The following is a 13483-nucleotide window of genomic DNA, read 5'->3' on the forward strand; positions in this document are numbered from 1 at the left end:
GGTAGCTCACAGAGGAAAAAAATGTGACAGTGAATAGATATATGTTCATGTATAACTGAAAAACTGTGCTGAACACTGCAATTTGACCCAAAATTGTAAAATGATTGTAAATCAATAAAATTGTTTAAAAAATAAATAAAAATATTCTAGCCATTCTTGTGGTCTTAAAGTAGTATCTTACTGTGGTTTTGAGTTGCATTTCCCCACTGACTCATGATACCAACATCTTTTCTCATGCTTATTGGCCATTTGTATTTCATCTTTTGAGAAATGTCTATTCAGATCTATTGCCCATTTAAATGTTGGGTTATTTTTCTTTTTATTATTAAGTTGTATGAGTTATTTAAATATTTTACATAAAAGTTCTTTGTCAGATATATGATTTTCAAATAATTTCTCCCATTCTATGAATTGGTTATCTTTTCACTTTTTTAATTAATTTTTTTGAATCACAGAAGTTTTTAACTTTGATGCAGTCCAATTTATCTGTTGTCTTTTATTCCTCATGCTTTTGTGTCATATAGATTCTCAAAAATCTTAGGTCATTAATTTTACCCCTTTATTTTCTTCTACTTTTTTTTAAGTTTTTTCTTTAAAATTTATGTTTTTAATCCATTTTAAGTTAATTTTTGCATATGGTGTAATGCAAAGATCTAAGTTCATTCTCTTGTACAGTACTGTGCCAGTACTATTTTCTGAGAAGACTCTTACTTTCTTCACTGAATGCTCTTGGCACCCTTGTTACAAATCAGTTGGCCATAATCAGTTATTTCTGGACGCTTAATTCTACTACATTTATCTATATGTCTGTCCTTCTTCCAGTAACACACTGTCCTGATTATTGTTGCTACTTGATTATCACAAGTTGTAAAATTAGGAAGTGTGAAATCTCATGGTTTACTTTATTTCCAGATTGTTTTGGCTTTTCTGAGTCACTTTCATTTCCATATTAATTATAGAATCAGTTATTCTATTTCTACAAATGAGTTAGTTGACATACTGATAGGGAATGCATTGAATCTGTGGATCAGTTTGGGGAATATTGCCATCTTAACAATATTATCTTACAATTCATGAATACGGAATGTTTTCCCATTTATTTATATCTTCTTTAATTTCTTTCAACAGTATGTGGTATTTTTCAGGTTATAAGTTTTTCACTTCTTTTGTTAAATTTATTCTTATATATTTTGTCCTTTTTGATGTTACTGTGAATGGAATTATTTCCTTAATTAATTTTCTGATTGACTATTGACAGTATAGAATACAATTGATTTTTACATATAGAATTTGTATTCTGCAACCACACTGAACTTGTTTATTATTTCTAATAGGTTTTCTTTAGCAGATTCCTTAAATTTTTTTAAAGTATGTAATCATATCACCTGTGAATAGAGATAGTTTTACTTCTTCCTTTACAGCGTGGATGCCTTTACTTCTTTTCCTTGCTTTATTATCCGGGTAGTACAATGTTGAATGAAAGAGGCAAAAGCAGACATTCTTATCTTGTTCCTGATTTTAGGGGTAAAACATTCAGTTTTTAGCCATTAAGTAGATGTCAGCTTTTTTTTTAAAATGTCCTTTATCAGATTGAAGAGGTTTCCTTCTATTCCAAGTTTACTGAATGTTTTTATCAAGAAAGGTTGTTTGATTCTGACAAATGTTTTTTGTCTATTGAGATGATCATGTGATTTTTGCTTTTTATTTTATTAATATGATGTATTTCATTAATCAATTTTGGATGTTAAATCAACCTTGCATGCCTGAGATAAATTCCAACTAATCATAGTATATAATTCTTTTAAAAATGTTTCTGGATTTTGTTTGCTAGTATTCTGTTGAGAACTTTTGTGTCCATATTCATAAGAGATACTGGTCTGTACTATTTTTTGTCTTGTGATGTCTTTGGTTTTGGTTATGAGGGTGATATTAGCCTTGTAAAATGAGTTGTAAAGTGTTCCCTTCTCTTCTATTTTTTGGAAGTTTGTGAATAACTGGTATTAATTCTTCCTCGAGTGTTTGATAAAATTTATCCATGAAGCCATCTAGATCTTGGTTTTTCTTCATGGGTAGTTACTATTATATCTGATATTTATTATTATTATTATTACTATTATTATTTTATTACTGATGAAATATCTTCACTTGTTATAGGTCTATTTAGATGGTCTGTTTCTTTTTGAGCCAGTTTTGGTAGTTTGTGTCTTTCTAGGAATTTGTCCATTTAATCTAAATCATCTAATTTGTCATTGCATTCCTTTATAATTCATTTTTGTTTCTGTAAAGTTGACAGTAACATTACCTCTTTCATCTTTGATTATAGTAATTTAAGTATTTTTTGGTCAAACTAGCCAAAGGGTTGTTAATTTTGCTGATTTTTTTTTCAAAGAACCAGCTTTGGTCTCATTTTCTCTATTGTTATGCTATTATTTATTTCATTAATTTCCACTTCAGTCTTTATTATTTCCTTTCTTCTGCCCACTTTTGGTTTAGTTTGCTGTTTTTTTCCCCAGTGTTCTAGGTGGAAGGTAAGATTATTGATATGAGAATTTTCTTTTTCTAATGCTATAGGCATTTATGGCTATAATTTCCTCTCTAAACACTGTTTTAGCAGCATCTCATAAATTTTTAGCATATTATGTATTCCTTTCATTCACCTCAAAGTATTTTCTGACTTCCCTTTTTATATCTTCTTTGACTCATTTGTTGTTTGAGTGTGCTGTTTAATTTCCACATGCTTGTGAGTTTCCCAATTTTTTCTTGTTATTGATTTCTAATTTCATTCCATTGTGATCAGAGAACATATTTTGTATTATTGTTTATGTCACAAATATGGTCTATCTTGAAGAATGTTCCATATGTACTTGAGAATATACCCATTATACTGTTAAGTGTTCTATAAATGACTATTAGGTCTAGTTCATTCATTGTGTGATCAAATCTTCTATTGCCTTATAGATCTCCTTCTAGTTGTCTATCCTTATTGAAAGTAAGGTAGACTTTTCTTCTTCTATCTATTTATGCTTTATGTATATTTGTGTTCTGTTGTTAGATGCATATGTCTACAAATGTTATTATCTTCCTGAAGGATTGATCCTTTCATTATTATAAAATGTCCCTCTTTATCTCTAATAACCTTTTTTTTTTTTAAAAAAAAAAAAGTCTCTATTTTATGATTCCCACTCAAGATTCCCTGTGGTGCTGTCTACATGAAATATCTTTCTTCATCCTTTTACTTCCAAACTATTTGTGTCTTTGAATTTAAAGTGTGTTTCCTGTTTTCAATAGTTGGTCATGTATTTTTATCTAGTTTGACCATCTCTGCCTTTTGATAAAATTGCTTAATTCATACACATTTAATGCTTATTGATATAGTTGTGTTTATATTTGCCATTTTACTTTTTGTCTTCTGTATGTCTCATGTGTTTTTCTTTATTCCTCTTATATTGCTTTCTTTTGCACTTATTGAATATCTTAAAATGTAGCATTTAAATATCATTGATTATTCACAATTTTAAAATTTATATTTTAGAGGTTGTTTTAGGATTTAAAATACACATCTTAACTTATCAGAGTAAGCTTCAGATTTAAACTACTTTATTCCCAATGGTATATAGAAACTCTACTCCCATATAACTCTATTCCCTATTCCTCTTTTTTTTTTTTTTTTTTTTTGGTATCATTGTTATAATATGTTACATTTGTAAAGTTACAAACTCAATGATACATTGCTATACTTATTACTTTACCATCTGTATTTATTTCTTTTTCCCCCACCCACCTCTTTTGTATTGTTATTAGTAAATATATTACATGTATATTTTATTTGTACCTGTTATAGGCCCAACAATACATTCCATACATATTAGTTATACTTCTACATTTTAAATCAGCTAAGAGAAGAAAGGGGAAAAGTTTATAGTATCTTTTATAATTACATAATTACATTTACTGGTGCTCTTTGTTCATGTAAATTCCAATTCTGGAATTACTTACTTTCAGCCCAAAGAACTTCCTTTATTATTTCTTGTAACATTGGTCTGTGAACAACAAACTCTCTCAGTTTTTGTTTATCTAAGAAAGTTTTTTTTTTTTTTAATTTCTCCTTCATTTTTGAGTGATAGTTTTGTTGGATATAAGATTCTTGGTTGATTGGCTTTTTTTTTTTTTTTTACCAATTTAAATATGTGATAACACTGCCTCCCAGCCTCTCTTCTTTCTACTGAGAAGTCAGTCATAAATCTTATTGGAGTTCTTTTGTTCTGACCTGTTATTTTTCTCTTGATGCTTTCAACATTTTCTGCTTTGACATTCAGTAATTTTAGTAGGGTGTGTTAGTTTATGAGTCTATTTTGTTTATCCTTCTAGGAACTTATTGAATTTCTTGGATTTGTAAGTTATTGTCTTTCAATATATTTGGAAAGTTTTCAGCCATTATTTCTTTAAATATATTTTTTTCTTCTCCTTTCTATCTTATCTCCTCTATTTCTAGTACTCCTATTATGTTTATATGTTATGCTTAATGGTGTCCCATATTTCTCTGAGGGTCTGTCCATTTTTCTTCATTCTTTTTGTTCTTTGTTTTTGGCTTACATATAGAAGAAGAATTTACCCATTATATTGCTGAGTTACTTTACAAATAAAACCAATCAAAGCGTATCTCCTTTGATGATCTATTTTCAAGTCTGCTAATTTTTTCTTCTGCTAGTTCAAATCTGTTATGCTCCTTTAGTGAGTTTTTAATTTCAGCTATTTTAATTTTTAACTCTATAGCTTCAATTTTAGTCTTTTAAAAATAACTTCTGTCTTTTATTGATATTCTCTATTTGATGCAACATTGTCATTGTACCTTCCCTTACTTCTTTAATCATGCCTTCCTTTATTTCTGTGAACATATTTACAAAGATGCATTAGTTTCCTGTGGCTGCATTAACAAAGTACCATAGATAGAGTCACTTTAACAGAAGAAATTTATAGTCTACTCTTATAGAGCTTAGAAGTCTGAGAATAAGTTACTGGCAAGACCATGTATTCTCTGAATTTAATGTGGATGGATCTGTTCCAGGCTTCTCTCCTAGTTTCTGTTAGTTCCTTGGCTTGTGGCAGCATAACTCCAACCTTCACATGGAATTCTCCTTGTATGCGTGTCTCTCTGTCCAAATTTTCCCCTTTTATAAGGACATGGGTCATACTGGATTTAGGGCCTACCCCATTCCAGTATGATCTAGTCTTAATTAATTTCATCTTTGATGACCCTATTTCAAAATAAAGTCACATTATGAGGTACTGAGGATTAGGACTTCAACATATGAATTCTGAAGGAAAATAATTCAAATTATAAAAAATGGCTACTTTGAAATCTTTGTTAAATCCAACATCTGACTGCTCTCACAGACAGTTTCTGTTTCTTTTATTCTTTTTTATTCTTGGTGTCTGTGTCATACTTTTCTGTCTCTTTGTATGCCTAACAATTTTTGTTGGCAACTGGGCATTTTAGTTAATATATTGTAGCAACTCTGGTTTCTTGTCCCCTTTCCAGGGGCTTCTTTATTTGTTTATTGCCTAGCTAGGTTATTTTAGTGAAGGCTATCCCTCCACTCCCAATGTCAAGCCTCTGATATTATTCCTCTGGTAGGCACATTTTTTTGGTATGATCATAGTCACCCTGAGATGATAGTAGCAATAACAAGATTATCTTCTGCTTTTTCCCTGACCACACCCAGTGGTTAGACTCCATTAATTGCTGGCTGATTTTCCTATTGTTTTCAGTAGTGCCCTGGATTACTTTACAAATAAATCCAATCAAAGTATATCACCTTTGATGAAATAGTGCCTGAGGTCAGTGTTTGATATTTATTTTCACACTAGCAGGCCCCTTTTAGCTGTCTCACTCCCTGTTTTCATCCTGTGAATTTGTTGGCCTACAGTCTATCCTGTATTTTCACTAGATCAACATATTTCCTAACAATTGTCTTTCATCAACCACTGTTGTTGTTAAGATTACATTCAGGTTTAAAAGTATCTTCATGTTGCTGCAAATGAAGTTAATTCCTTTGGGGAAAAGATTGTAAGCTATCTGTTTTATGCCAAAATCTGTCCCAGGGCTCTGGAGCTGGTGGTGCAGAACAATGGCACACTTCTTTCTGAATGACATTTTCATTCAAGTAGCTGAGTGCTTGGTGGGGGTGGGGCAGGGGACTGAGGTCTTTTTGGCTTGTCTCTCCTCCTATGAAACCACTGCCTCATGAGCTGAGGAATGGCTATCAGAGCCTCAATATTCTTAATGCACCACATCAGTGTTCCATGAGTGGGACTGGGCAGAAGAAGGGAAACTCCTTCTTCTCTACTGTACTTGCCTAGGACTTAGCTTCAACAATAGGTAGCTAGGGGCAGAATGAGAAACAGTGAGGTTCTGCTTTTCCCAGGAAGAAAGCCCTATGGCTGGGAACTGGGTTGAGAGGGAGTCTTGTGTTCTTGGTTGCAGCAGTCTGAAGTACTCACTGTCTCATTGAGCTGGGATAGGAAAGGGAGAGAAGAATATTGAAAAAATACCACAGATTCTCTCATCTTTCTTAATAAATTTTATACATATTCTTGAATAGATGTTTCTTGATATCCTGCTTCCTTTTAGGACCATTTCTAGAGGCTTTAAATGGTTGTTTTAAAAGGATTTCAACAGTCTCACTGGGAAGGTCAGCAGAGCTCCTCATGTTATTATGCTAGAAGTTGATATCCTGAATATTCAATCTTTGTTCACATTTATTAAAACGGATTTTCTTAAATATCTTGAGCCCATGTTAAAGTGTCTACTAGAACTCCTGCACCATCTATTCTTTTACACCTTCACAACAAAGTATATCCAATTAACTTGCCTTATGTAATGCAAAATTATATTTTTTAAAGCAATAGAAGATAACACTTGAAGCTAATAATTTGGACCTACAATTGATTTCATTTTGTTTGTGAGTGTTAAGAGCTGTACTCCCTTTAGTAATAAAAAGTGTCAAAATAATTGTAGAAAACTTTCAAGCAGCCTTAGACCTCAAGGATCATCTAGTTAGGAACAAAGACAGAAGATTAGAACCTAGGAGTCCAGATGCTCCACCCTGTGTCCTTTTTATGTGAACATAATGCATGTCAAATGGCAATGAACAAATTATGCATGCTTCAGAGTTTATGAAACATTTTAATCTATGTTATGTGATCGTTACAACAGCCCTGGAAGGGTGTCTGGACAGTATACTATTATTTTCACTTCACAGATGAGTGCAATTAAAAAATTTGAAATTGCAATTAAAATCTCTAACACAGAGATAAAATGACTTACGTGGTTGTCTGACTCAAGTATCCTGTTCTTTCCATTATATCAGGCTTCAAATGAGGTGCCCAAGTCGGAGCACAAGCCTTCAACCTTGAGACTAAGAGTCTCACATTCTACTAATAATGTCAACATTAATTCAGAGGCATAAACTGAACTAGGAAACTTGATACTTGGGGCAAGATTTTTAACCATATTCTCATCCCAGACCCTACCCCTTATGACCTGATGCTTGCCTTTTCTTTCCTTCCACCCCTCCTCCAATTGATATTCCATATTTTCCTATATGTCATTTGTTACATAAAGGTAGAGTGAGATAGTTGTGACAGTGAGAGATTGGTATGAAATCAGAAATCATGCTTTGGGAATATCCTTATTGGGGCCACTTCACTAGTCCTCAAGCCCTTTGTCTACCTGGAGAACAAAAATATTAAAATATGCTATAGGCAACCAAAACATCTTAGGACACAGAATATTTTCTGTGAAATGTCAGGCAAAAACAACTGTGTAAATATACTATGAAGGAAGAAAGCAGCTAGCCTAATCAGTTAAGTATATTTCTTACTCTTATCACACCTTGCTATACAACCAAATACTAATACAGAGTTTGTGAAATGCTTTAAAAAAAAAACTACAAATGGCTGGATAAAAAGTAATTCAACTTGTCACATACACATTAATTCTTTTCTTTTCCTAACTCAATATTTGAATTATTTTGAATTATATGGACCTTGGTTCAAATTTTGACTGTTACCCACTAGCTGTGTGACCTGTACTTTTAGGCTCCTCACCTGGAAATGAGAATAATAAAACTTATGTCAAAATGTTCTTATGAGAAAGAAATGAGATAATGTATAAGAAGAAACTAACACATTGACTAGAACACTGTAGACATTCAATGGATATTCTTTTTCTTCCTTTTCTTTTATAAACACTGAGAAGAAATTATAACCATGAAGCTCTCAGAGAACAATTCAGTCTGTTTCAAGGCATTGATTCTATGTGGGGAAATGTTCAGAAAACACAGATCAGTGAGAGGATTGCAATGGTCAGGGAAGTCTTCCTGAAGAAGGTTGGATTTAAGTTTGGCTTTAAGGGATATTCTAGTGTATCTCAAAATCCTCCATTAGAGCACTAGGATTCTACAATGGGTACTCCACTATTTAACTAAAATAATAGTAATCTTTTCTCAATTTTCAAAACAATTAAGATAACATTCTCTCAATTTGAAATTTCCCTTCTACATATTCTTAAATTCTTTGACACTTGCTATGGCTTTTCTAAATTAAAATACAGAATAAGATAGTAATGAATTTAGCACAATCATATAGTTATCTATTTTATATTTAATAAAGTTATTTTGTGATATTTTATGAAGAGAATCATAACTTCAGGTGTTCTGCCATCTGAACCCATTTGAGACTCATTGGGATTGGTGAAAAGGATGAAGCAGATTAGAAACAGTATAAAGACAGCATAAGGAGGATTATTCAGTGGTATGGTGAGCAGGTCCACCTGGAGTGAACACTATGTGTTATGGATTAATAGAAAGTTATGATTAGGTAATAATAAGATATAGTACTATCCTGAATATAGTAATTCATGATTTGCAAACAGTTTATACATATCTGAGTTCATCCTCATAACAGTTTAGTGAAATAAAGAGGGCAGGTAATAATATTATCATCAATAATACTGACTTCTATTGATTGAGCACTTACTATTTACCAGACACCATTGCTAGATGCTTTACATATATTATCTCTAATGCTCGCAACAACCCTGCAATATAGGTGTTATTCTAATTTTACAGTTGAGTAAACCAAGGCTCAAAAAGGTAAAGTAATTTGCCCAAGGCCATATACCTAGAGAAGAACAGATGCTTAAATTTGAATCTCAGGTCTGTCAAATTCCAGCTCCACCAAATTATCATAACAACATGAAAATAAGAGAGGAAGGAAGTAACAAGGGAGAGTTTAATAACAAGTGCATGACATTATAGCTTATATGCAACAACCCTAAGGTTGGATTGTCCAGAAAATAAACTAAAATAATTTTTTGAAGTTCATTTTATAAAAATAGCTTCAGCTCTGTCAATCCTGAAAATCAACAGACCCTATTTTGAAAGGCACAATTGCCATACTGAAGTATTTTGGGGGCATTGTTTTCACTTTAAAACTCATGCTTTGGAGTCATTTAACTGACCCCAAATTGGAAAAAAACCTTCTAGATTAACATCTTTTACCATTTATTTGCTTTTCCTCTGTGTGGGGATGCCAGCAACACAAAATCCCTATGTAATGGGAATATTTAAACCAATCCACAAAGTGAAGCATAAGGAGTTTCCATGACTGGCTCCCTACCGAGGCATTTTCTTTCTATAAGGAGAGGTCCATAGATTGCCAAAACCAGGGATCAGCACAAAGGCCTGCCTCAGAGGCTCATCCCTTCTTGAAAGGATAAAACTTTCAAGATGCTCATTCAGAGGGAACAAGAGTTTTCACCTGTGGGAAAAGTCTTGGCTTGTCAATTAATACCCTGCAGGAAGGCAATAAATGCTGACAGTAGAGCTTAGACTAAAGAAAGGAAAGTATCTATTTTAGCTCCAAAGAAAATGACGTGCTCTGTCACAGAGTTTTGATCTTCAGGTATGGAAGTTTTGCCATCCCTTTCCTTAAAACACAGGAAGATAGAGTAAAAGGCCTCTGAGAAGCCTAAAAGGATGACTCTGAGTCTAGAAACTGAAGTTCATATAACATTATTCATAGGAGAGTTCTTTCATTCTGTACTTAACAGCCAACTAACTCATATTTTATGATGAAAACAACTCATTTTTTAAATTTAGAAAGTATGAATTAACACCCTTGAAAATTTTTATTTTAAAGAAAATGATATCTTTTGTAAAAACAAGGAAGATATATCCTATTTATAGAAAAAAACTGTATGTTAAAAGCATTCAAAAACAAAACAAAATAAAAACATTTATAAAACACTTATGATACTCAAATGTAGTCTCTAGTCAACAGCATAGGCTTCACCTGGGAGCCCATTAAATGTTCAACCCTAGACGTATTAAATTAGAACATGCATTTTAACAAAATCCCTAGGTAAGTTTGAGAAGTACTGGTCTAGGCTTGGGAAACATCTCTGATGACTACTTTCATCAGAATAATCTGGGGTATTGGTTAAAAAGTTAATGCTCCTGGGCCCGACCCCAAACCTACTAAATCACATCTCTCTGAGTGAGACCTGAAAGTGTGCATAACAACTGTAGTAGGACAGTAAATCTTAAATTTGAGTACACATCAGAATTACTTGGAGGGCATGTTAAAACAGATTGCTGAGATCTACCTGGGTTCTCTGATTCAATAAATCTGGAGTGGGTCCAGAGAGTTTCCATTTCTAACATGTTAATACTACTGGTCCAAGAACCACTGTGTTAACATATTTTTTTAACATGTTTAGTTATCTTGTTGTTTGGTCTAGATTAGCAGGGACAATTAAAAGGGTGAGTAGTCACAGGTATCATACCAGTAGCAGCAAGAAGCAACATCTGATAGGCTGAGAAGGGGGGGTGGGAAAGAGTAACTATTAAAAAAGACATAAGAAATAAAAAAACATTTTTCTGAGGCTTTTGAGTGTAAATGCCAAGAAACTTATGTGTCTCACTGTCACCCCTCTCCCATGACTACCAGTCTCCTAATCCTTGATGGTTATCATTGTATCTTATATGATAGATATATGTGAGATAATGGATGTTCATTAATAATGACCCCTAGTCATCACAAAGATGTTTAATTCTGTTTAGTTTACTATTTAAATAGGCATAGAATTGTACAATATATTTCTGAAATATTTCCATTGAGGGTCAACTTTTAAACACTAATGTCTAAGTTGTCTGATAAATTCACTTTTGAAAACCACTCTAGGAATTCTAAATGATGCAGGATAAATGAGGACTAACAAACACTGGAGTTCAGGCAATCCAAAGGTGGTGATAGCAATATCTAACATTTAAAAAGCAAATTCATTTTCTTCATGTAATGCTCAAAATAATATATTGAGATACATGTTATCACCATTTCTCAGAGGATGACTATCTAAGATTCAGTTAAGTGAATCAAATTGTTGAGATCACATAGGTAGTTAACTGGTAGTGGGACTAGATTTGAACTTAGATCTGTATGACTCTATTTCTCTATTATTCTGCTGTCTTTTCAGGGGGAAAAAAGCTCAGGCTGAGAAGCTGGATATGTAGATAGTTCTTCTGGGTCTCTGAAGGCCATACACCTTGTAGAGCTTCCTGTAAGACAGGCATCCAAGCTTTATTAGCATGAGCTGTTTCCTTCACTTACAGAAACCAAAGAACTCCTTTAATACTTCTGTGAGCCATAACTTACAACATTCCTTTTCTTTCTCTTTCATCTCTTTAGATTTTACTCTTATCTGGAACCACTCCTATCTCTTCCTACACCTAATCGTTCTTGCCCCAGTTTCCATTCTTCAGTGATATCAAAGAGGGGGGTCATGGGGATAAGAGAGGCAATCAGAAAAGGAGAGAGAAAGCCTTTATGGCATGTGTAGTTTTTTTCTTCTCTTCCATTCCCCTATTTAACTAGTGCTTGGGCTGATCTTCAAATTCCTCACAGCCTACCCCACTCCTATAATAAGTTCCTCAAACATTGAAGCTGGTGGTCCTCTGTAAATGCTCCTTTATCTCTCCAAGATTTCAGGCCCCATCATTCACACATATGCACACCTTCAGTTGTTATGAGAGTGCTAAGTGAATAAGATACTTTAGAGTAGGAACTCTTATTCTCTGTTTCTTGTGGTTGTTGGTAGTGGTATTTTTCAAAGCCTCCAAAAGAGCAGTATGCTTGCTTCATTCAGGGTGAGCACCTGAGAAGATTATTTTCATCCATTATGAATCTCAAAAGAAAGAAACTGGGAAAAATAAAAGGAGAAGAGGTCCTGGGTGCAGAAAACCTGTGCAATATTCCTACCACCGCCATTTACAGTTGATGACTTGGAACATCATTTCCTCTATCTGATTTATAAAATGGAATAATAACCTCTATCATTTTTACTTCACAGAATGGCTATGGCAATCTGTTGGGGTAGTAAATATGAAAGTTCTCTGGAAAGTATAAATTTTGATTGTTAATGCAATTCTGCATTCCTGGCATTTCACATATTTCTGTGTAGTCACTGTCATTACTGATTGTTGGATTTTACAGTACTATTCATTTATTCAAAATGCATTTACTGAGCATCTGCCTTATTACAGGCACTATTCTAGGAACTGGAAGTACAGAAACACACCAGACACCATTATTTTCCTGGGGGTGTGAATCTATTAAAGTATATTTATAGGTTAACTACGTTTTGTTGGTGAAAGAGTGGTGACTAGCCTGGGAGTCCAACCACCATTTTTTCCAGTAATTTAGAAAATAACTTTATTATGTTGTATGTGTATGGAGTCATATCAGTAAAATGGTGGAGCAGGCAGCTTCAAATTCCTATCTCCCCACAGAAACACTGAAAAACAAGTAGAAGCAGTCAGAACCAACTTTATCAGAACTATGGAAAATAGTCAAATGTCTATAACAACCAAACAAATGTGGAATCAAGAAAATCTAACTTAAAAATTGTATAAAGGCTTTATAATGTTTTTATTCACCTTGCCCCATCTCCTCCGAGCTCAGCCGTGTTCTTGAAGATGGCAGCCCGTATTCCCATTGTGGGATCCTGGTCCTTGGTTGCAGAAAGAGCAGACAAAACTTCATATGCAAATTATTGTGGTAGGTGGTTCTAACCTGCCTGAGGGCTACCTGAAAGACTGATGCAATGTGCTCATATCTATTTCACTTAATTTGCAACTCAGAGTGGAAAAGTGGTAGGCATAATCTGAAAACATTGCAAGTATGGATGAAAAATATGTAGTTATCAGGGTCAAAGGATTACAGCTGAAGTTTCCAATTTAAGGTGGAGATATAGGAAAATCCTGAATTCACCATATCCCAAAGACACATCAAATTACATCTATATATAGAAAAATTTCCCCTGGTTAAAAAGCTCAAAAACTAGCAAAGTAACCCTTTCACATGGGACATATATATAAAAAAAAATTGAAGCTGATAGGGTAAGCTGAGACACAATCTTGCC

Source organism: Camelus bactrianus, chromosome X, assembly GCF_048773025.1.
Source record: "Camelus bactrianus isolate YW-2024 breed Bactrian camel chromosome X, ASM4877302v1, whole genome shotgun sequence".
NCBI lineage: Eukaryota > Metazoa > Chordata > Mammalia > Artiodactyla > Camelidae > Camelus > Camelus bactrianus.